Consider the following 24,254-nt stretch of genomic DNA (forward strand, 5'->3'; position numbering starts at 1 on the left):
GTACAGTGGTTCATTCAAATGAGAGAACTGATAATACTTATGGCTTTAGGGGGTGCATAAAGTAACTCAGAGCATGCTACAGAGCAGAAGAAAATACAAGAAAAAGAATAAACTATTTTTAAAAACAGAACCAGAATTGTTTTCCTGGTTGGAGATATTTGGTGGTTTTCACATATGTAAAAACTGCTTTCATCACTATGGAAGATTCTCCCTTCAGGAAGTTTAGGTGGGAGGCTCCAAATTGCATTTGGGAGGTTCTAGGGTAAATAATATGAATGGAGTGAGAACAAGAGAAGCTAAGGCAGTGCTTACTGTCAATATAGTGCAAATTTTAATTGTGTGTCACAGTGGGTTTTGGTTCTTTTATGCCCAGGACCCAGTCCCGGTTCTCCAACTTACTGCTAAAAAGGGGTAACTTGAACATGCCTGGTTAGCTGCGGATGCTAGTGCCAGGGCAAGCTCTCAGAAAGCAGCAATAGTAGTACCAGCCAGATCATCATTGGTCTGCCAATTTTTTTATTTGTTATTTTTTTATATGCCAGGATCATGCAACCCAAGAAAGTCTCCTGTTGTATTCTGTGATATTTCCTTGCTCACCCCTGTAGGCATTTTGGAACTTCAGGTGTTCTGCTACCATCAGCAGATATGCTGCTCTGGACTTAGGGAAACACTGAGAAGCACCAGTGGGTCACCTTGAAGATGTCATTGCTGTGAATTCATGACACATGTCACAGATGTCTCTTGCAAGGCTTGCTGATTCCTGGATGCCATACCAAGAATCTTGCTCAGTCTGTGGATGAGTTGTGAGGCAAAGAGCAAGAGAGTTTGTCATTAAATGATTGAACTTCATTGGGTTTACTTGGAGGATAAGCGCCCTCAAATCAGCCTCTGCCAATAGATCATGGAGATAAAGCCCTTTAAAGAAACATCTTACATTACTTATTGTTTCTACTCATCCTAGAAGTGTTTGTCTCCTAAAAGTATGGTCTTTTGGCTTAGGCCTAAGGGATTGGAGACAAAATTTTATATACTAGGAGATTTAAATTTTCTCTTCGTGTAGTTTTTTTCTTTTTCCCATCGATACATGTTAGGAATGTTATATAAACAACAGGTAAAATTTTAAGCAGAATAAGTACCTAAACCTTAATATTTGTATGGAGGCTCGGCTGAGGAGAACTCTTCCTCAGTGCATTAAACAGGATGATATTGTTTAATGCACACAAGTTTAAAACTAGATGTGGCTATTGCTTAAATGGCTGTAGTGAGAAGGGGATCTTCTTCTTCTTTTTTAAAAATATTTATTTATTTTTGGGAGAGTGCAAACAGGGGAGGGGCAGAGAGAGAGGGACAGAGGATCCAAAGCGGGTTCTCTGCTGACAGGCTGACAGCAGTGAGCCCGATGTGGGTGGGCTTGAACTCACAAACCGTGAGATCATGACCTGAGCTGAAGTCCAATGCTCAATGGACTGAGTGAGCCACGCAGGTGCCCCAGAAGGGGACCTTTTATGAGCAATTGTTTTCTAACTCCTTTTACTCTGGAATGTAGGAAAGAACCCCTATTTTACAGATTAGTAAGGTAAAATCAGTCAAGTTAAGCTGCTTTTTCAGAGACATGTAGCTACTAAGTGACTTACCTGAGATTTGATTCCAGATATACTTGGCTCCAAATTTATCTCAAGTAGATTTGGCTCCCTTCTAGATGCACAAAAGCATAGAGTGTCCAGTAACTAGGCAGAAAGAGGACTTTTAGTGAGGGTCAGTGACAAACTAGAGGGCAGCTTGTGAGGCCCAGAAACCCTTACTCCTTCCCCATCCGACTGCCCAGATGATAACACAAATTTCACCTTTATCTAGATGCCCCTAGGGAAGGGAAGTTTAGTGGAGGGGAGAAATAGCCCCGAGAGGGAGTTTCATCTCTGACTTGAGAGAGTATTTACCGAAGAAAAAACTGCTTTAAATGGGAAGACACTGAGTTATTTTACTAGGTAAATTTACATCTTCAGTAGAATAGGTTAGAAGGTAAGATAGATTCAGAAGAAAACTAGAGCTAGATATTTCTTTCCTATGTATGAGTTCTAGTGCATAAATTTCAACCTCACTAGAAATGTGTGTTATATGTGCTTTTCAAGTAGCTGGAACTGTATTTATTCTGGTTGAATAATATATCTTGACAATAATTTTTCTTATGAACCTAAGACTCATAATTCCATCTGCCCCCTCTACATATTCTGCTGGAACTTTCCATATATCAGAAATTCAACACGTCTAGCAGTGAAGTTATTATTTCTACCTCAACTGGCCTTTTTCTTGTAGGCATTATCTTGATAAGTTGCATTTAGGAAGGTTTGAAACACTGTTTATTTTGAGACAGAGCAAGTGCACAAACACAGCAAGGGCACTAAGAGAGGGCTCTGGAGACAGAATCCCAAGCAGGCTCCACCCTGTCAGCACACAGCCTGATGCAGGGCTCCATCTCATGAACCATGAGGTCATGACCTGAGCCAAAATCAAGAGTTGGACACTTAACCGACTGAGTCACCCAGGTACCCCTCTGATCCTTTTAAAAAAAAATTGAGACTCAATTGACATGTGACATTACTACAGCTTCAGGCATATAATATAATGATTCAATATTTGTACCTATTGCAATATTGCCTGATCTAAACTTGACTCATTATTGCCCGATCTTATCATTCTCAAAGAAAATCTGAGATGAATTAATACAAATATGTATTCCTGAAGTTATTATGAACTCAAAATCAATTTTAATGTACCAGGTAGAACTGTTTGTCTTTTCAAATAATTCGTATCTTAAGTGACTCTTTCAAATGTATTGTTTATAATTTTATACTTTGTTAATTGAGAGAAAAATATTTAGTAGTTCATCTCATGTATGTCTGTCTTGATTTTGCTGCACAACTATTAGTACTTCCTGGCTACTTAGGAAATGCCAACACATACCTTTGCAAACACACTTCTGGGTTTTCCTACTGAAAGTGTGTTTTTAGTTCTTCTTTTCTTTAATTAAGTCTCTATAACGCAGTGCTGAAGAGTATGGGCTTTGAGTCAATCATTCTTACCTCAGTCACTTTACTTTCTAAAGCTGAGAAAATGGATAAGTTTTTATTTTTCTGATTTGATTTCCTCAGGGTTGTCATGCAGATCAGATGAGCCAACATATGCCAAGCAGTTTGTAGGATGCTGAGCACAGAGTGACACAAATACAGCTATCAGTTATACCTCTCTTGAATTATAACTAACTGGAAAATCTGAATGGTTTGTTCTCTATCAAAACCAAATAGAAAGGATCCTGGGCAGAGTACTTATGGGTGAACATTTAATTCTATGTTCTCAGTTTTCTTGCCTCTGACTTGGAATAAAATGAAATAACCTGAATCTGATGTCAACATAGAAAAATTTGTGATCATTGAATGATCACTGAATGTTAGAGCTGGAAGTTCCATTACAATTGATCTAGGACAATCTCTTTTCCTTAAAAATAAAGCATCTGAGACATAGAGAGGTAAAGCAATTTTTTCATGGTTATACACTAAGGAACAGCAAGGTAAGAGGCTCTCCTTTGGGTCATTCTCGTAAAGAAACATGACTCACAACTTTTTTCCTCTTTAACCAACGATTGCAGCACACTTATCTAGTAGAGGAAACTATGTTTTTCAAATGAGTTGGTATCTATACAATATCTATGCAATATTTAAAATATTAAGGACTCATAAAGGTAAATGAAATATTTTACAGAACACAACTCCACAACTAATTTATTTATATTCTTTATTTCCTAATACAATGGAGGTGTATCAGGTTGGATGAGTTTATCTGTAACTAGTTTGACTCTGATTAATTTATATGGTACCCAGTTTAAGCACTCCCACTCTCTGCTCTCTGAGGTCTTAGTGTCAGGAACAGAGGCTGGCATTAAAGTCAGAGCAGATGTGCGATCACTTCCTCCCCTCTAGCTTGGCTTGAGCTGCTCGTATAATCACTAGTCTACTGTAACACTCAATTTTTGGATCACTGCCTTAAAAAGTAATAACATTCTGAATGAGACTCTGGTTCAGAAATCCTTTCCCAGATGGTGTTATCCTTCTTGTATTTCCTTGACTGGAAATTCTGGGAGGAGCAGACAGGTTGGATGGGTGTGTAGTTAATATAATTCCTCTTCTTTGTGTGGAATTTGCTCTGTCCATAAGGAAGTCTGCCTATTGGTAACTTACACCTTGTACATAACATTTGTTATGTGGGTCCAACCTTATTTCCTTTTCTGGGTGTATAATACCTATTTCTCAACAGGGGTGGCTATTCATTGTGTGTGTTCTTTTTATTTTTCTGAGTCTCCCAGGAAAGTTTAAGCAAGCAGCAAATTCTGAAATAGGTTTTACCAAAGTTTAAACATGTTAATGGTTCACAGCATCTTAACTTGGTGGAGCAATGTTTTTTCATTCTAGCTGAGTGGATTCTGAGGAGTCTTCTTAGAGTTTTCAGTTTGACTCCTCTGTTGTCATTTGACATTGCTATTTCTATTTATTTATAATGTTTTAAAAGAGAAAGGGATGCAAATTCATGACAGAAACTGTGGACAGTACTCTGGAGAAGCCACACAAAGTCATATAAAAGCCAAAATGATGAGTTGTAAACAGGGCATTAAAAAACCTAAGAGTAAGCCTATTTGAAGTAGGGACAGAATGAAGACATGTTTTAGCCATTTTAATTTGTGAAGAGAAATCCTGCCACTTTCACATTGGAAGGTGATTCAAATAACGTGGAAATAGATGAAGGTCACTCATTTGAACAAAAATTTTTGAGAGAAAGATGCACTAGGATTTTTTTTTAAACCATATTCTGTTCCAGTAGGAACTAGCTTGTGTCCATCTTGATGAAGTGCCTCCAACCTTTTACTGAGTTTCTTCTGTAGCAGGAACTCTGGATCAGAAATGAGATCAGATTTTTAAGTTGCCACTAAGTGAACATCATTTAGCATTTTCATTCTTCTAAGAGAGCTCATCAAGTAATTGCCCTCTAATAGCAGGCGAGCAGGATGACGAACAGGATAAGGCATCGTGAAGCTAATGAAACTTTAAAATGGTCTCCATTTTCCATCGATTGGGAAAAGCATATTAGAGCAATGACACACACCATAGAAAATGACACACCTCTGAAAAGACCTGCAGAAAGCAAGATGCATCTTCTGGTTTCCCAAAGCATGGCAGTGGCTTGACTTGACAAATTCAAAGGCCAAAAGTCAGAGATCAAGATCCCTATAACTGAAAAGGATGGAGATTGTCTTTAAGTAAGCATCTGCATAAAGATGTCTATGAAACTTTCACTAAAGCTATCTCCTTTTAGGTACTGTATCAAGACTACATATTTCTGAATCTTTCCCAGATGAATTTTCTTAACTCTAACTTCTAGTCCTAAAAAATACTTAAGTTTTTTTTATTAACTTGTTTTATTGTTTTTTAAATTTACATTCAAATTAGTTAGCATATACTGCAACGATGATTTCAGGAGTAGATTCCTTAGTGCCCCTTACCCATTTAGCCCATCCCCCCTCCCACAACCCCTCCAGTAACCCTCAGTTTGTTCTCCATATTTATGAGTCTCTTCTGTTTTGTCCCCCTCCCTGTTTTTATATTATTTTTGTTTCCCTTCCCTTATGTTCATCTGTTTTATCTCTTAAAATCCTCATATGAGTGAAGTCATATGATTTTTGTCTTTCTCTGACTGACTAATTTCACTTAGCATAATACCCTCCAGTTCCATCCATGTAGTTGCAAATGGCAAGGTTTCATTCTTTTTGATTGCCGAGTAATACTCCATTGTATATATATACCACATCTTCTGTATCCATTCATCCGTCGATGGACATTCGGGCTCTTTCCATACTTTGGCTATTGTTTATAGTGCTGCTATAAACATGGGAGTGCATGTGTCCCTTCAAAACAGCACACCTGTATCCCTTGGATAATGCCTAGTAGTGCAATTTATGGGTGTAGGGTAGTTCTATTTTTAGTTTTTCGAGGAACCTCCATACTGTTCTCCAGAGTGGCTGCACCAGCTTGCATTCCCAACAATGCAAAAGAGATCCTCTATCTCTGCATCCTCGCTAACATCTGTTGTTGCCTGGGTTGTTAATGTTAGCCATTCTGATGGGTGTAAGGTGGTATCTTATTGTGGTTTTGATTTGTATTTGCCTGACGATGAGTGATGTTGAACATTTTTTCATGTGTCGGTTGGCCATCTGGATGTCTTCTTTGGAGAAATGTCTATTCATGCCTTTTGCCCATTTCTTCAATGGATTATTTGTTTTCTGGGTGTTGAGTTTGATAAGTTCTTTAGAGATTTTGGATACTAACCCTTCATCTGATATGTCGTTTGCAAATATCTTCTCCTATTCTGTTGGTTGCCTTTTAGTTTTGCTGATTGTTTCCTTTGCTGTGCAGAAGCTTTTTATTTTGAGGTCCCAGTAGTTCATTCTTGCTTTTGTTTCCCTTGCCTCTGGAAACGTGTTAAGTAAGAAGTTGCTGTGGCCAAGATCAAAGAGATTTTTGCCTGCTTTCTCCTCAAGGATTTTGATGGCTTCTTGTCTTACATTTAGGTCTTTCATCCATTTTGAGTTTATTTTTGTGCATGGTGTAAGAAAGTGGTCCAAGTTCATTTTTTCTGCATGTCACTGTCCATTTTTTCTCAGCACCACTTCCTGAAGGGACTGTCTTTGTTCCATTGGATATTCTTTCCTGCTTTGTCAAAGATTAGTTGGCCATACGTTTGTGGGTCCATTTCTGGGTTCTCCATTCTGTTCCATTGATCTAAGTGTCTATTCTTGTGCCAGTACCATACTGTCTTGATGATTACAGCTTTGTAGTACAGCTTGAAGTCCAGGATTGTGATGCCTCCAGCTTTGGTTTTCTCTTTCAAGATCGCTTTGTCTATTTGGGGTCTTTTCTGGTTCCATACAAATTTTAGGATTATTTGTTCTAGCTCTGTGAAGCATGTTGGTGTTATTCTGATAGGGATTGCATTGAATATGTAGATTGCTTTGGGTATTATCAATATTTTAATAATATTTGTTCTTCCTATCCAGGAGCATGGAATCTTTTTCCATTTGTGTTTTCTTCAATTTCTTTCATAAGCTTTCTATAGTTTTCAGTGTATAGATTTTTCACCTCTTTGGTTAGATTTATTCCTAGGTATTTTATGATATTTTGTGCAACTGTAAATGGGATTGATTCTTTGATTTCTCTGTCACTTCATTTTCTTTCTGTCACTTCATTGGTGTATAGGAATGCAACTGATTTCTGTGCGTTGATTTTATATCCTGCAACTTTGCTGAATTCATGAATCAATTATAGCAGTTTTTTTGGTGGAATATTTTGGGTTTTCCATATACAGTATTATGTCATCTGCGAAGAGTAAAAGTTTGGCCTCCTTCTGGCCAATTTGGATGCCTTTTATTTCTTTGTGTTGTCTGATTGCAGAGGCTAAGACTTCCAATACTATGTTGAATAACAGTAGCGAGAGTGAACATCCCTGTCTTACTCCTGACCTTAGGGGGAAAGCTCTCAGTTTCTCCCCATTGAGGATGATATTAGCATTGGGTCGTTCATATATGGCTTTTATGATCTCGAGGTATGCTCTTTCTGTCCCTACTTTCTTGAGGGTTTTTATCAAGAAAGGATGCTGTATTTTGTCAAATGCCTTGTCTGCATCTATTGAGAAGATCATATGGTTTTTGTCCTTTCTTTTATTGATGTGATGAATCACATTAATTGTTTTGTGGATATTGAACTAGCTCTGCATCCCAGGTATAAATCCCACTTGGTCATGGTGAATAATTCTTTTAATGTATTGTTGGAACCAGTTGGCTAATATCTTGTTGAGGATTTTTACATCCATGTTCATCAGGGAAATTGTTCTATAGTTCCCCTTTTTAGTGGGGTCTCTGGTTTTGGAATCGAGGTAATGCTGGCTTCATAGAAAGAGTTTGGAAATTTTCCTTTGGTTTCTATTTTTTGGCACAGCTTCAAGAGCATACATGTTAACTCTTCCATAAATGTTTGGTAGAATTCCCCTGGAAAGCCATCTGGCCCTGGACTCTTGTTTTTTGGCAGATTTTTGATTACTAATTCGATTTCCTTACTGGTTATGGGTCTGTTCAAATTTTCTATTTCTTTCTGTTTCAGTTTTGGTAGTGCATATATTTCTAGGAATTTGTCCATTTCTTCCAGATTGTCCATTTTATTGGCATATAATTGCTCATAATATTCTCTTATTATTGTTTTTATTTTTGTTGGGTTGGTTGTGATCTCTCCTCTTTCATTCTTGATTTTATTTATTTGGGTCCTTTCCTTTTTCTTTTTGATCAAACTGGCTAGTGGTTTATCAATTTTGTTAATTATTTCAAAGAACCAGCTTCTGGTTTGTTCTACTGTGTTTTTGGTTTTGATAGCATTAATTTCTGCTCTAATCTTTATTATTTCCTGTCTTCTGCTGGTTTGGGGTTGTATTTGCTGTTCTTTTTCCAGCTCCTTAAGGCATAAGGTTAGGTTGTGTATCTTAGATAGATACTTTCTTTAGGAAGGCCTGGATTGCTATATACTTTCCTCTTATGACCACCTTTGCTGCGTCCCAGGGGTTTTGGGTTGTGGTGTTATCATTTTCTTTTCTTTTCTTTTCTTTTCTTTTTTTTAATGTTTATTCATTTTTGAGAGACAGAGAGAGACAGAGCATGAGTGGGAAGGGGCAGAGAGAGAGAGACACAGAATCTGAAGCAGGCTCCAGGCTCTGAGCTTTCAGCACAGAACCCAATGCAGGGTTCGAACTCACGAACTGCAAGATCATGACCTGAGCTGAAGTCAGACACTCAACCGACTGAGCCACTCAGGTGTCCCTGGTGTTAACATTTTCATTGACTTCCATATAATTTTTAATTTTATCTTTAACTTTATCTTTTAAATTTTACCTTTTTAATTTTATCTTTAACTTCTTGATTAGCCCATTCATTCTTTAGTAGGATGTTCTTCAGTTTCCAGTATTTTTTACCTTTCCAAATTTTTTCTTGTGGTTGATTTCGAGTTTCATAGCATTGTGATCTGAAAATATGCATGGTATGACCTCTATCTTTTTGTACTTAATTAGGGTTGATTTGTGTCCCAGTATATGGTCTATTCTGGAGAACGTTCCATGTGCACTGGAGAAAAATGTATATTCTGCTGCTTTAGGATGAAATGTTCTGAATATATCTGTTAAGTCCATCTGGTCCAGTGTGTCATTCAAAGCCATTGTTTCTTTATTGATTTTTTGATTAGATGATCTGTCCATTGCTGTGAGTGGGGTGTTGAAGTCTCCTGCTATTATGGTATTACTATCAATGAGTTTCTTTACATTTGTGATTAATTGATTTATATATTTGGGTGCCATCACATTTGGTGCATAAATGTTTACAATTGTTAGGTCTTCTTTGTGGATAGACCCCTTGATTATGATATAATGCCCTTCTGCATCTCTTGATACAGTCTTTATTTTAAAGTCTAGATTGTCTGATATAAGTAAGGCTACTCTGGCTTTCTTTTGTTGACCATTAGCATGATAGATGGTTCTCCATCCCCTTACTTTCAATGTGAAGGTGTCTTTAGGTCTAAAGTGGGTCTCTTGTCAACAGCATGTAGATGGATCTTGTTTTCTTATCCATTCTGTAACCCTACGTCTTTTGATTGGAGCATTGAGTCCATTGACATTTAGAGTGAGTACTGAAAGATATGAATTTATTGCCATTATGTTGCTTGTAGAGTTGGAGTTTCTGGTGGTGTTTTCTGGTACTTTCTAACATTTGTTGCTTTTGGTCTTTATTTATTTGTTTTTTATTTTTATTTTTTTTCATCTTTTCACCCCTCAGAGAGTCCCCCATAAAATTTCTTGCAAGGCTGATTTAGTGGTCACAAACTCCTTTAATTTTTGTTTGTCTGGGAAACTTTTAATCTCTCCTATTTTGAATGACAGCCTTGCTGGATAAAGAATTCTTGGCTGTATATTTTTCTGATTCAGCACATTGAATATATCCTGCCACTCCTTTCTGGCCTGCCAAGTTTCTGTGGATAGGTCTGCTGCAAACCTGATCTGTCTTCCCTTGTAGGTTAGGGACTTTTTTTCCTTTGCTGCTTTCATGATTCTCTCCTTGCCTGAGTATTTTGTGAATTTGACTATGATATGCCTTGTTGATGGTCAGTTTTTGTTGAATCTAATGGGGGTCTTCTGTGCTTCCTGGATTTTGATGTCTGTGTCTTTCCCCAGGTTAGGAAAGTTTTCCACTGTGATTTGCTCACATAACCCTTCTACCCCTATTTCTCTCTCTTCCTCTTCTGGGACCCCTATGATTCTGATGTTGTTCCTTTTTAATGAGTCACTGATTTCTCTAATTCTTTTTTTCTTTTTTTTTTTCAAAAAAATTTGTTTTTCAACGTTTATTTATTTTTGGGACAGAGAGAGACAGAGCATGAACGGGGGAGGGGCAGAGAGAGAGGGAGACACAGAATCAGAAACAGGCTCCAGGCTCTGAGCCATCAGCCCAGAGCCTGATGCAGGGCTCGAACTCCCAGACTGCGAGATCGTGACCTGGCTGAAGTCGGACGCTTAACCGACTGCGCCACCCAGGCGCCCCTGATTTCTCTAATTCTTAAATCGTGCTCTTTTGCCTTAATTTCCCTCTTTTCTTCTGGTTCATTATTCTCTATAAGTTTGTCCTCTATATCGCTGATTCTCTGTTCTGCCTCATCCATCCTTGCCGCCGCTGCATACATCCGTGATTGCAGCTCAGTTATAGCATTTTTAACCTCATTTTTACTATTTTTACTTTTTTTTTATCTCTGCAGAAAGGGATTCTAAACTATTTTTGACTCCAGCTAGTATTCTTATTATCGTGATTCTAAATTCTGGTTCAGACATCTTGCTTGTATCTGCGTTGGTTAAATCCCTGGCTGTCGTTTCTTCATGCTCTTTCTTTTGGGGTGAATTCCTTTGTTTTGTCATTTTGAAGGGGGAAAAGGAATTAATGAGGTAGAAAAATAAAAATTAAAAAATATTAAAATTAAAAAATATTAGAATTAAAAAACTTAAAACACACACACACACACACACATACAAATCTAATAAATGATGCTAGATTCTAGATGTATTTTGGTCTGGGTGTTGAAAGTAGTTTGACAGATTAGAGAGAAAAAGGGGGGAAAGGAAGTCATTTGAGAATTTGAAAAAACAAATACACTAAAGTAGACTAAAATGAGATGATAGGAGTAAAATAGAATTTGAAAAAAATTTACACAAAAGTAAAGAATATAGCAGAAAAAAAAGTAAAGAAAAATATTTTTAATAAAAATTAAAAATAAAAGTGAATTTTTTTCTTTCTGTATTCAAGAAAAAGAAAAGAAATGCAAAATAAAAAAGAAAAAAAAGAAATCCTTTGAAAATTTGAAAAAGTGAATACAGTGTAGTAGACTAAAATAAAATGATGGAAGTAAAATAGAATTTTAAAAAAATTACATAAAAGCAAATAATATAGTGAAAAAATTAAAGAAAAATATTTTTAATAGAAATTGAAAGTAAAAATGATGTTTTTCACTTTCTGCACTCAGGAAAAACAAAAGAAACAAAAAAGAAAAAAAAGAAAAAGAAAAAAGAAAACAAGGAAATCGTTTGAACATTTGAAAAGGTAAATACACTGAAGTAGACTAAAATAGAATGATGGAAGTAAGATAGAATTTGAAAAATATTACACAAAATTTAAAAATATAGTAAAAAAATTTAAAATATTTTTTAATAAAAATTGAAAATACAAATGAATTTTTATGTATTGAAGAAAAAGAATAGTGTAAAAGAGAAAAAAAAGAGAAAAAAAATAAGAAAAATTGAATAGATGGACCTGCTAATGGATTGAAATAGGACTGAAATTACTTCGTTTTCCCCTAGAAGTCAGACTATGTAGAGCTTTATAGTCCATAAACTAAGTAGGCGGTGAGACTTGTGTTCTTGAAGAGCAAGGTTGGCCCACTTGGGCGGGTCTCAGTGTAACAGCTCCGTTCTCCACTAGATGGCGCTGCTAGCCCACTGGGGTGGACTGCTGCAGAGCTTGTAGGTGCGTATGCGCATGTGCAGGAATGGTGAAAATGTCGTCACCCAGTGCCCAGTCTCTAGTATGGGAACTCCTTTCTCTCAGATCAACAATTGTGCACCCGTCCTCTGTCTTCAGCTTTTGTCCACACCCCGCTTCTTCACTATCCGTGACCAAGCCCCAGGTAGTACCCCTCTCCTGAGTCTTGTCTTAGATGCGGCTATTTTTCCCGGCCCCCTACTTCTGAAGGACTGCGGCTTTGACCCGTTCCGCCCCTCTGTGGGAGGGTCTCACCAAGCAATGGCCGAATGCAGGCTGCACCTAGGAATGCCTGCTGGACCCTGCTGCTGCCATTGAGACTGCGGCCAGGTGGCAGCCTGCCCCAGAAAAAGTTCATGAGATATTGTAGCAGCAGCTTTTCAGGGATTATGGAAAATCACAACGCGCATCTGGCACCAGGCTTCACACTTAACGACCTTGTTCCAGCACCAGCGAATGTGGCCGTTTTCTGGGGTCTACTGGGACCAGGTGGCTACAGTCTCTACGAAATGCCCTTCCAGCAGTGGAACTTCTTTTCCCCGTGCGGCTCGAGAACCTCCCAGACCCCACTCTGCTCCTGGGGATTCGCCCTTCCCACCAGAGCACTGCCAGGTATCGAGCTGCGGAGCTGCAGACTTTGCGCTCCCCTTGTTTACAGTCTTGGAATTTAAACCCTCTCCTTTCTCCTTTCTCCCTTTTTAGTTTAGTCCCTGCGGCTGTTTCCAACTTTCCACTTTCTCTCCAGCTGCTTTTGGGGAGGGGTGCTTCTCCCGTATTGTCCTCCGCCCAGTCTCCGTCCTCTCTCCGCCTGCAAAGGCAGCTACCTGCCACTGCCAGCTTCTCTCTCCCCACGTTCACCTCTCTGCGCCACATACCTGCTGAATTCTGTGGTTCAGGTTGTGCAAATTGTTGTGTTAATCCTCCAATCAGTTTTCTAGGTGTGTAGGATGGTTTAGTGTTGGTCTGGCTGTATTTCACAGACATGAGACACACAAAAAACTTCCATGCCGTTCTGCCATCTTGGCTCCTCCCAAATACTTAAGTTTTATTAAGGGTGGAAGGACACTTTTTTAGATTAGGTTGACCCAAAATCAGAGCCTGAGAAAAGGAAATAATTACATGTGTTACATTTGGGAGTTGATCCCAGAAAGCACACAAGAAGGTGTGGGGAAATTAAGAGAGCAAAAGGAGAAAGCCAATGAAGCAAGCATGAGTGAGTGGGTTACCAGTGTGGACACCTGGGATTCAGTTCCTCTGGGGCTCTTCTGAAAAACCATGAAGGACTTCAGTATTGTCTCACCAATGGAAGAGGAAACTGGGTTATTTGTCTATCAACCCTCATCCCTCATTGGTGTAGGGTTACCTGGTGTCTTGGGCTACCTTACAAGTAAATTGAACCAGCTCTTGTGGTACTTGAAAAAGCTCTCAGACAGAGAAACAGAATCATACTTGACAGCACCTTCCTCATGACCTCATAACCTCCCCAGCACCCCAGATCTCCAAACACCATCACATAGGGGTTTAGGTTTCAACATATGAATTTTTTTTGTTGAGGGGGGTCAGAATCATTCTACAGCATTCTGTCCCTGGATGTCCCAAATGTGTGACCTCACATACAAAATATTTATTTCATTCCCCACCCCCCCCCCCCAGATCTTAACATGTTCCAGCATCAACTCTGATGTCTAAAGTCTGAAGTCTTATTTAAATTTTGTCTAAATTAGCTATGGGAAGACTTAGATATGACTTGAGATATGCTTTTTCTTGAGCAAATTTATTCTCCTGCTGTGGACCTTTGAAACCACACAAGTTACATGCTTCCAGAATATACTGGTGGGACAGACATAGGATAGACATTCCTGTTCCAAAAGGGAGAAGTAGGAAAGAAGTGTTAAATTAATTTTAGAAGGAAGCTATTGCCCTGAGGTGGTTTTAATGCCTTAGTAGCTTACATAAGCAAACCAAAACCTAAACCTGGAACACCTCATGTTTAAGAAACTGCAACCTAAAGACAACCAGTTACAAGCAGCCAACTAGACTTTCCCAAATAAGGCAACTGCTTAAGCTGTAGCCAGTTAAATAATTTTCTTGCTTTGCTTTGTTTCTTTATCTTCTCTATACAACATTTTCTGCTAGCTCCTGTTGGTGGAGCAGTCCTAACCACTTCCAGTTTAGTGATATTGGATTTAAACTGTTTTTTTGTAAAATAAACTCTTGCCATATGAATATGGCTCAGTTTATCACTCAACAGAAGAAAGGAATGATGGGTCCCAAGCAAGCCCAAAGCCTAATGAGGCAAATTTCATTAGACCATAAGGCTCAAAAAGAATGCTCTTTGACTCAGAGTTCAGCTTTTCAAATGCGCAGGGGGTGGCAATCCACTCACACATCTTGGTGAGCCCCACTCATGCCAAGGCTCTCTGCTGGAATGTAGTGGCTTTGTCAGATGACGCTGTCCTTTAAAACCTAGGTGAAGGTGTCATTGATTCCTCAAAACTATCAAATCCCAAGATGAATTAATTATCTTTATTCTCAAACATTCCTTTGTTTGTGTTTCTTTTCTGAGGGAATGACACAATCCAGTTGCCAAAAATAGTCATAATGGATTCTTCCCTCTTGACACCTCCCACATTCCAGGTCACAAAATTCTATAAATTTTGGGAGGATGTTGGTATTCCCTTACTAGTACATTCCTTATTTTTTAGTGAAGGAAATGTCATTCAGACCTTCCCAAAAAACATAGATGTTGGCCTTCTGATTTCATTCTGACTTGCTTACCCCTCCATTCCTTCTGATCTTTTCCTTATTACTTTGCCAAGGCAGTTCTGCATCTCACTTTTGGTGACTGCAGGCTATCATCATATCGAGTCTCTAGGGACATAATAATATCAAGGGAGAGTACTCCCGTACCAATAAACCTCACCTCCCCAGTCCTACACCCTAACTATTCAAATCCATGTCCCCATTTCTTGCTAGTATGTCTTTGCCAGATGCTACAGCTTTTTTTGGTAGATAAGCTATTTATTCACATAGGACTATGCTTGTCTGCTCAGGATATGCTAGTTATTGATCTATAGCATATACTCTAACCCAGAGTAAAATGGGTTTTGGGAGCATGAAAGATATTTATATATATTACAAGTTTGTGTTGTCCTCCAAGGGACTACAAAACAAACAGATATATGGTATATCTGCGGCACTAAAATTTAATCAGGGGGGTTAGTAAGGGAAAAATATCTAAGAAGGTCCTTAGGTAGATGATAATGAAAAAAGATTGAGAAATTTTTGTCTAGGTGCTACAACTGTGTTCTGCAACCTTGGCAATATTGACATTTTGGACTAGATCATCTTTATTCTGGGGCCTGTCCTCTGCATTACATCCCTGGTCTCTATCACTAGATGCTAGTAGCATTTTTCTCCTCCATCCCAAGTTGTAACAACCAAAAATGTCTCCAGACGTGACAGTGGTTCTCAAACTTTAGCACACATCACAATCCCCTGCATAGATTTCTGGGTCCTACTCCTTGAGGAGACCTGAGAATTTGTTTATCTAAATAACTTAAGGAAAGCGTGGGTGATTTTTAGTACCCCATAGGATTATTTTGAGGATTAAACAAAATGAGGCAGAGGACAGCCAGTACAAAAGCCTTGCAGTTGGAGTATGCTCAGTTTGGTCAGGGATACCAGTGGCTGAAGCAGAGTGAAAAAGGAGGAAAGTAGAAGTAGATGAAATAAGAGCAGTAGTGAGGCACCGTATCACGCAGAGCATATTGACCACAGTTTGACTTTAAATTTAACTCTGAAAGTGATCAAGAGCCGCTAGAGTATTTTGAACTGATGAATGGTGTGACTTGACTTACACGAGGAGGTTTACTCTGTCTGCCTTGTAGGGTGTAGACTGAATGGAAGCAACAGCAGAAGCAAGAATACTAGTTAAGAGGTTATTGCAACTCACGAAGAAATGTTGGGGTGTGGATTTATTGTGGAATTGAGGGAAAGCATCAGGTTATGGAGATATTTCCAAGTAAGAGTTGGCAGAATATGGTGGTGGATTGCATATGGTGTGATGGAGAAAGAGAGGAGCCGTGGGTCAAGGATGTCCCCAAGGATTTTGGCCTGAACTGGAATATGAAGTTACCATTTGCTAAATTGGAGAATAATGTGGAAAAGGAAAGTTTTTGGAGAGAAGATCAGGAGTTTAGTTTTGGAATGTTAAGCTTGAGGTATCTCAAATGGTGATATTATGTAGATGATTGGATATATATGAGAGCACTGAATCCTAACCACTAGACCACCAGGGATGGTGATGATTGGATATATGAATCTGAAGTTCAGGAATGGATCTTGGATAGAAATACAAACACCCAGTTATATTCCCACAGATAATGTTTAAAGTTTTGATATTGGATGAGATTATCTAACAATGAATACAGATATAAAAGAAGTAACATCTGGGGTCTGAACCATGTATGCTAAGAAAATTTTAGTGTAATTAGAAACTAGGGTTATTATTAATAAAATGGATCATGAAGAATTGTTTTGCAAAACTTTACAAGTAAGGTGATTGAAAAACGCATCAGTCAAATGTCTCCTAGTAAGACAATTGGGGTAAAAGCCAAAAGAAGTTATTAACCTTGGTCTTTAGAGTTTAGGGTAGGTTAGATTTATTGAAAAATTGAATTTGCATGTGTATCCATGGGCTATAATAATTACCTCTGGAAACCAATTATAGGAATTAGGAGTAGTCTAACACAGTTATTATTTTACTTGAAAAGGAGTACTGAAATTTGTTTTATGCTGCATAAAGAACTTGTTTGATATATATTTCATGAGCCCCAGTTGAGAGGGAACATTTTATATTGGAATATATGAAAGCTTCTAATCAAACATTTATGTCAGCAAGAGTTTTCTTTTGTGGAAGAAAGTTAACGTGATAAAAAAGTAAAAAGGGCATAATAATGCCCTGAAGATGCTAATCCATTTTAGACGAGACAGAGGGCAGGGAGGAGTCTTGGTAATGGACAGACCTTGACAAGTGGCCTGAAGAGTCTGAGCCATAGACATGGTTTTTGACCTCTGCTTCTGCAAGAAGCCTCTTACCCTTCCGTTCTCTTAGCTAACTCTGAGCTCATTCTGTTACACCTGCTCAATGACACAGCACTTGTGAGTGGTTGCCTTTAACTCTTTTCATACTTTTGCATTTGAATGGGAGGAAACGATGAAGTTTAGTTTAAATGAATATAGGATCTAACATGAGCAATTTCTGAAAGGGAGATGAGATGGTTTAAAATGTATTTATTTTACTCAGTGTAATATGTTTCTTTTCAACTTCTGTCTTTTCCAGCTATTCCAAGCTGACCCTCTGATGGCTTCTGGCATAGACTCACTCTCCCTGGAAAAGTGAAGGAATTTTCACAGACCTTGTGCATGACATCCACACCTTCACCAAGGCTCTCTTTTCTCTATCTTCTTCCATCTTCTCCATGGCTGATTGGAGATTGGAATAAATCTAGTGTTCTAGTAATGACCACTGGGTTCTTGATTTCAATTTCTTTATCCCTGTACCATGCTCCCTTCTCTACTCCAGTAAGTTTTTTTCTACCCATAGACTTGGGATCTGGTACACAAGGGAAGAACTCTGGGTGTATGAGTAGGTCAGAAGATCAAACATCCTCACCTGTTTTCCTCTTCTCACTGTTTTGGTCCAGTCCCAGGTCTGGGTATTGACCCATGTTCCCATCTCACTCATTCTAAGTAGTGTCCTTCTCTGGTGTCCCCTCCTCTCTAGAACTGGAGTCCTGACCTTAACTATGTATTATTTGACTAGCTGGACCAGTTCTCCTGAGAGTGGACCATCTTTCTGCTTGGGGTTAGTGTATATTTACAGATCTCGTGTTAATCAACTATTTCTTACTTGACAATCAAGTATGCAGCTATCATCTGGTTGCTTTCTTCTACCTTCTTAATTATAAATCATAATGCTAACTAGTTCCAGAACCTTTGTTGGTGAAAGTTGGATCGTAAAACACTGTGTCTTGACCACGTGGGCTTCTTCTCTGGAATGATCTGGGAATATGTTCCTCGGACTTCCTCCTTCTTGTCTGGGTCTCAGTCTTGTCCTTATTCGATCCCCTTCCCTCTCTCTCCGCCTCCCTTCTGGCACACTGTAGGCTTTTAATCATCTGTTAAGTAATGAAAATAACTTGAGTTAATAAAATATTAACACAGTAACATTCATTTATTATAAAAATTTGGTTTTAACTAACACCAAATTTTAACTTCCAGACTTAAGTGGAACACAATTTTGAATCCCTCTCGGAGACTCAGATTTACTTTCACTGAGGTTGTGTCAATTTCATGAACCTTTCTGAAGTCAGAACTGTCTTTTCAGGATGGAAGTGAGAACAATGATAGATCTTGTGTGTATTCCCCATGAGGATCAATCAATGCACATTTCCACGCACTTTCTTCCAATCAGAAGTGAGTGGTTTTTCCTATTTTTTTTTCCTTTAGCTTAGGTTGGAAAGTGATTTTTACTGGTGAATTTAATTTTACATAACCTTGGTTCTATTACTGTCTCTGATCTAATCACTTTTAAAAAGAGAATTGAAAGGCACCTGGGTGGCTCAGTCAGTTAAGCATCTGACTCTTGATTTCAGCTCAGGTCATGATCTCATGGTTCATGGGTTTGAGCCCCATGTTGGGCTCTGCACTGAAAGCATGGAGCTTTTTTGGGATTCTCTCTCTCCCTCTCTCTGCCCCTCTTCCTCTCATGCTCTCTCTCAAAAATAAATAAATAAATAAATAAACTAAATTTAAAAAAGATTTGAAACGACTTTAATGACAGCCTACCCGAATGCCTGACATTTGACCATTATGTGATAATATTTTAAGACAGAGATATAATTTCTTTACATCCTACTCCCAAAGTTATGTGCTTCAAAAGTACAGGTACCTTTGTTATTCCTGGAAGTGAGAAAAGCTTTGAGAATACTGTGCCTCTGCTCTCTGATCCCCAGAGCCTTTAACATAATAATGATGCTTGCATTTATGTACCATTTTATGCATTAAAAAATGCTTTCACATACTCTTCTTGTAGCAGCCTAGCAAAATAAAAGAGCATGAATTTTGGCGTTAGGCAACCTTAGACTTAAAGCCCAGTTAGCATCCTACCATCTGTGTGGTCTTGGTCATGTTCCTTAATCTGTCTGCGCTCTTTTTTCAATTCAAAAAATGGGGGAGATGCTACTTATTTAGGGAAGTTGGGAGGATTAAATCACATAATATATGCACTGTTACTGGCACATGTAGACTTTCAGTACCTCCTGGTTTGATAGCAACCTGGGGAGATTGAGAGGAGTTAAAATAATAACCAACATAAATAACTTGCAGGGACTTTTTATATGTGTAATAGGTAAGTATTTCCTCCTCACACATCAGCACAAGAAATGTTATTTTGGTTTAATTTTTTAAGTCAAATAAAATCTCTATGCCCCTACTCTCTGTGGAGGTGAGAAATTAAATCTCAGTCATATGTTTTAGTGTCTTCTCACTCCTTGGATTCCAAATTTGGAGGGGGAAAAGAAGGATGCTTGTGTGCATATAGAAAGATGTGGGAGGTGGAATGGCCCTCCCAGTTCTTATAGCTCCTCTTTCTGCAAGAGCTACTTTCCATTTTTCCCTTCAGAGAGCACTGATGCTCTCTGTAGGCTCAGAAGTGCATTCCCTAGAGATCCTGTCCATGGACCATAGGCCTGGTCACTGAAAACCTTTGCTGATCAGTGTTTGGCCTCCATCAGTATTCCATAAGGATAATCCATCAGAGATAATCTCTGTATGTATGTTACCTCCCCAAGTCCCTAGACCCTACCCTGTTTAGGACAACTTCTCTTTCACTGGTCTCTAGTACCAGCACCAGCCTTTTATCCCTGTTCACTCCAAGGGTCTTCACCTAAAATTAAGCCCAGGGCGAGGGGTTATTCCTTATGCACAGAAGATTTTACTTTCAAATATCAGATTCTCTGAGATAGTGGAACTCAGAGCAGAGGGGCAAGTTTTGGTAACTTTTGGGAGACAGCGAAGGAAACAGTAACACTCATTGTTTTGAGCACCCTGTATTAGTGAAAATAATATGTATGTTAATACCATAGTAGATCATTCTGCAATGATTTAGTTCTTTCACCACTTTGGTGATGTAAGTTCTTCAGCCACCATACCATGCTCAATAAGGAAAGAGGTAAATCCTGGCTTCCCACCCCAGAGGATTTGCCTCTTCCTAGACTGCAATACTGCTTCACTGTTAAGAGGGAAGAGGTCCTTCAGTGACTGGTAGTTCTGATCAAAGTCTTCTGAGAGGGTGTTCACTTATCCCTTGGCCTCAAGACATCTAACATGAACTATTTCTATGTTTCTAATAGAAACTAACTCTTCCTTGACGTCACTTACCTCCTTCAATCCTTTTAAATGAAGGAGGTGTTTTCTTCTAACTTTCTTACCTCAGAACCCAAAAGTGGGGTAAATATGTTCCCCTTTACCGCCATTGTTTCCTATTGATTCCAATGAAATAAAGTCTAGAGAATGTCATCCAGTTCTTTGTTGTCACCTGCACTTCATCATTCCAGTTGAGGGGCTGTGGGGACAAGGATACAGTCATACAAAGCATTCCCAGCACCTGTTTCAGTGGCAGGAAAAGGAAGGCATCGTGCTTAAGTTATCATAGGAGCAGAGCCTGAATTTAGACAAAGAAGTCGTATCATATGTCGAAAGAATATTTGGCAGCCAAAATGATTTTTGAGTAAAAAAATGAACCAAATGTGTTTCAATGAACTTTTCTATCACCTCTGGAACCAGATTTTTAGATTAAAAACTATTAAATTTTCTATAAATTTACTTCTACATAACTATGTTCATAAATAAAGCAAACAAAAAGAACAAAGGAACGAAGCAGGAGAAGATGATAAAAAGGAAACAAATGATATTCCTATTACCTCATATTAAATATAGGACCGAGGTCTGGTACTGAAGGCTAATTATCATGAGTAATTGCTATATGCTGAGTACATTTTTTGCTAAATGTTGTCTAAGTATAAACTCAGCTTATCTTTTTTTTAAATTGAGCCTACACCCTGAATAGCAAAAGAATAATTCCCAGACACAATTTTAGTAGCAGTTCTGTTTTCTTGCTTGAAAACTTAAAAATTAAAAAAAAAAAGGTCATTGTTATTGGATTGACTATAAAGAAAATTTTTACCTTGTCTTATTCTGAGAGGTAATGATTTTGGTGGATTGCTTATTTTCAAGACATTTTCCCAAAAGACACTGGTTTGAGATCTCAGCCAAAGAAGATGAAGAAGGAGCCTGCTTTGCCACCAGATGGAAGCCTATGGTAATCAGAGAAGTCAGGTTTCTGTCACCAGGCACACGTCACCCAGATGATGAAATCCCCTTTTTTCCACTATGCGCCATTTCCAGAAAGCATTAGTTAAAATTGGCTAATCTTTGCTCTGCATATATTTTTTCAACCTGATTATGTTATTTTCGGGGAACAAGATGAGATGCTAGGATCAAAATGTTAGATTCAAAATGAGACGTTTTCCATATTCATAACCCTTAGGTCATTGCCATATTCAGAACTATATTAGATAATAAAATTTAAAAGCCCATTTTCATTCCAAGATGCTCAATTTTAGTAACTGTTGAATTTCACACACCACCTCTTATCCCTGCACCAACTGCCCACAAGAAACACAGAAACTTAATTATTGACAGACCAAATATTTGCATCCTGTGGAAACCAGAATATTCCATAATTTAAGAATGTAGCAAATATTTTCCCTAAAGCCCGATCTTGCCCTTCGTTGTGGGCTGCATTTAAAACAAGCGGTATCACTTTTCAAGCTGCAGTTGGGATCTTTTATCTCTTTTGAGGTCTGAACACGGGTTATTAGCTTTTCTTCCTCTTTAAAATTTTACTCTGCCTGCTCCTGCCGCTTCTTCATTCATACGCTATGAACTATCAGCTTACAAACTGGTAAAGCGCTATGTACTATTTTATTTCAACATGTGAGTAATTTCTGTGCCATCTATTCACCAATTATGGTTTTTCTGTGCAAGAAGATCTCGTTTCAGAATGCCCATGATCAGATTTTATTTTTTCTTGCTTCACCTGCAGCTTTCTGCAAAAGGTGTGCTTGACGCACATGTCATTGCTGTGAATACATTGATTTGCTTAAAGGGGCCGGTGCTACGAAACTACAATCATATGCAAGTGCTTGAGAAATGTAAAGTGCTATGAAAATAAAAAACATCATTATTTTCTTATGGCTTATAAGTGACTTGCACTATAAGAATGACCTTTGGGAAGTCTTCCAAGTTTTTACTATCGTAGAAACAGCTCTGCTTCATGGAGACTTTCCAGTCTGGTGTTTGTACATCAAAACAAGGCTGTCGAAGACGGTTGCTGTCCCCGAGACACAGAGGCTGGAGTCCTTTCTGTGCTTTGCCAATGGTCTGGCCATTTCATAACAGTGCTTCTGTGAAAAGGAAACAGGATTAGAGAAGAAAGGGCCATGAGATTAAGAAACAGTCTCCACTCTGTTATTTTTCTCCTACATAACTCTGGGCAAATCATTGAGCCTGTTTGGAGTCTACCTGTTTCCATATCTGTAAAATGAGGATGACTATACTTGTTACACCTAGCTCTGGGAAACAGAAATAATCATGAATTTCAAAGTACTACCCAAAGTTGGTTATTACTAAGATTTAATTACTGGTGTATTGTTTCTCACCAGAAAGTCATTCATCCAAGCTGTACTTTGTAAAAATTGTTTTCACTAAACTGCATTTTAATGGTATTCCAGTAACCAAATTTGAGGGATATTATAAGAAAATCAAAACTCTTTCCTATTTGTTGTACTGTAAAAAAGTAATAGAGGAAATTGTTTACACCTCACATAGTGTCCTTTTTTATGAGGACCTAAAGAGTTGACACATTTTTCTCAGATTATTTGGGTTTCTTTTAAACACAGCTTTCTGTTTATTTAAAAGTCATGTAACTGGTTGTGTTTTCCTCCTCATACTGGCTTCTAGGCAGCTCTGAGTTAAATCCATGGTTCATATTTAGCAAAGTCTGTATGACTTTATGACATGTATTTTAACCTCACAACTATCTTTAACTTACTGTTTCTGTGTTTTCCTTTTCTTCATGATTTCCTCACTTTACCCTCTTCGTATGCTGCATGTATTTTGAAAATGACATGATTTTTGGAATGAGGTTGTATCTAAATATAAAATGTAATTTCTCCTATAAGACGGAATATTTGAGGGGAGCCTGGGTGGCTCAGTCAGTTAAGTGTCTGACTTTGGCTCAGGTCATGATCTTGCGGTTTCATGAGGTTGAGCCCCACATCAGGCTTTCTGTTGTCGAAGAACCCACTTCAGATCCTCTGTCCACCCCTCTCTCTTTCTGCCCCTCCACTCATTCTCTCTCTTTCAAAATAAATAAATAAATAAACTTAAAAAAGATAGAATATTTGAATTATATAATAATAATTGCCAATATATATTGAACACTTACTATGTACTAGGACCTATGAAAAACCCTACATGATATGTCACTTATTCTTCACCATGAAAATGGTGTTGTTTCCTATATTTTACCAATGAAGAAATTAAGCCTTTAAGAGTTTAATCAGCTCATCAAGGGGCTCACCACTGGTAAACGGAGGTGCTAATACATTTATCTGATTCCAGTATTCATGCTGACTAGTCATTACACTATCCTGCCTTTTCATGCCAATTATAATAATGTGACAAATGATTGATATTATTGTAGAATTATCAAAGGTTTTTGATGTAGTAGAATATTTAATCTTTATCAAGAGCGTATGCAATTTAAAGAAAATTAGGTGTTTTAAGACCCTATTATTCATACCTTTGCTTGAAAATTTGATAGAGATGTTTTGCCACCCCTTATCTCTATTGCCCAAAATGATATCAGTGTTTGTCTCCATATGTGACTTGGTATTAAAACCAAAAGAAATGCATGCCTCTTAATGACATATGGAGAAACATATCCAGCCATCCTTTTTTAGAATGT

The 24,254-nt window shown here is 38.2% G+C and overlaps 1 long non-coding RNA gene across 9 annotated transcripts in view; it reads right to left on the reverse strand.

Moving 5' to 3' along the window:
- Positions 1-499: 499 nt before the first annotated feature.
- Positions 500-24,254, reverse strand: part of LOC102899313 — a 34,297-nt gene continuing 10,542 nt past the window's right edge. For 2 of the 9 annotated variants that reach the window (XR_002739606.2, XR_006592483.1), the window contains 10 exons: positions 22,511-22,689; positions 21,408-21,537; positions 20,653-20,786; positions 19,113-19,260; positions 18,072-18,339; positions 13,033-13,255; positions 5,169-5,279; positions 3,081-3,201; positions 1,635-1,727; positions 500-790 (listed from right to left, as the gene is read on the reverse strand). This is a non-coding gene — a long non-coding RNA (uncharacterized LOC102899313). Of the gene's footprint in view, positions 916-1,634; positions 1,728-3,080; positions 3,202-5,168; positions 5,280-13,032; positions 13,256-17,437; positions 17,550-18,071; positions 18,340-19,112; positions 19,261-20,602; positions 20,787-21,407; positions 21,538-22,510; positions 22,690-24,254 lie in introns of those variants that run through there. The other 7 variants (XR_002739607.2, XR_006592484.1, XR_006592485.1 and 4 more) reach the window with 7 other exon arrangements.

The sequence above is a fragment of the Felis catus genome, chromosome F2 (assembly GCF_018350175.1).
Source record: "Felis catus isolate Fca126 chromosome F2, F.catus_Fca126_mat1.0, whole genome shotgun sequence".
Lineage (NCBI taxonomy): Eukaryota > Metazoa > Chordata > Mammalia > Carnivora > Felidae > Felis > Felis catus.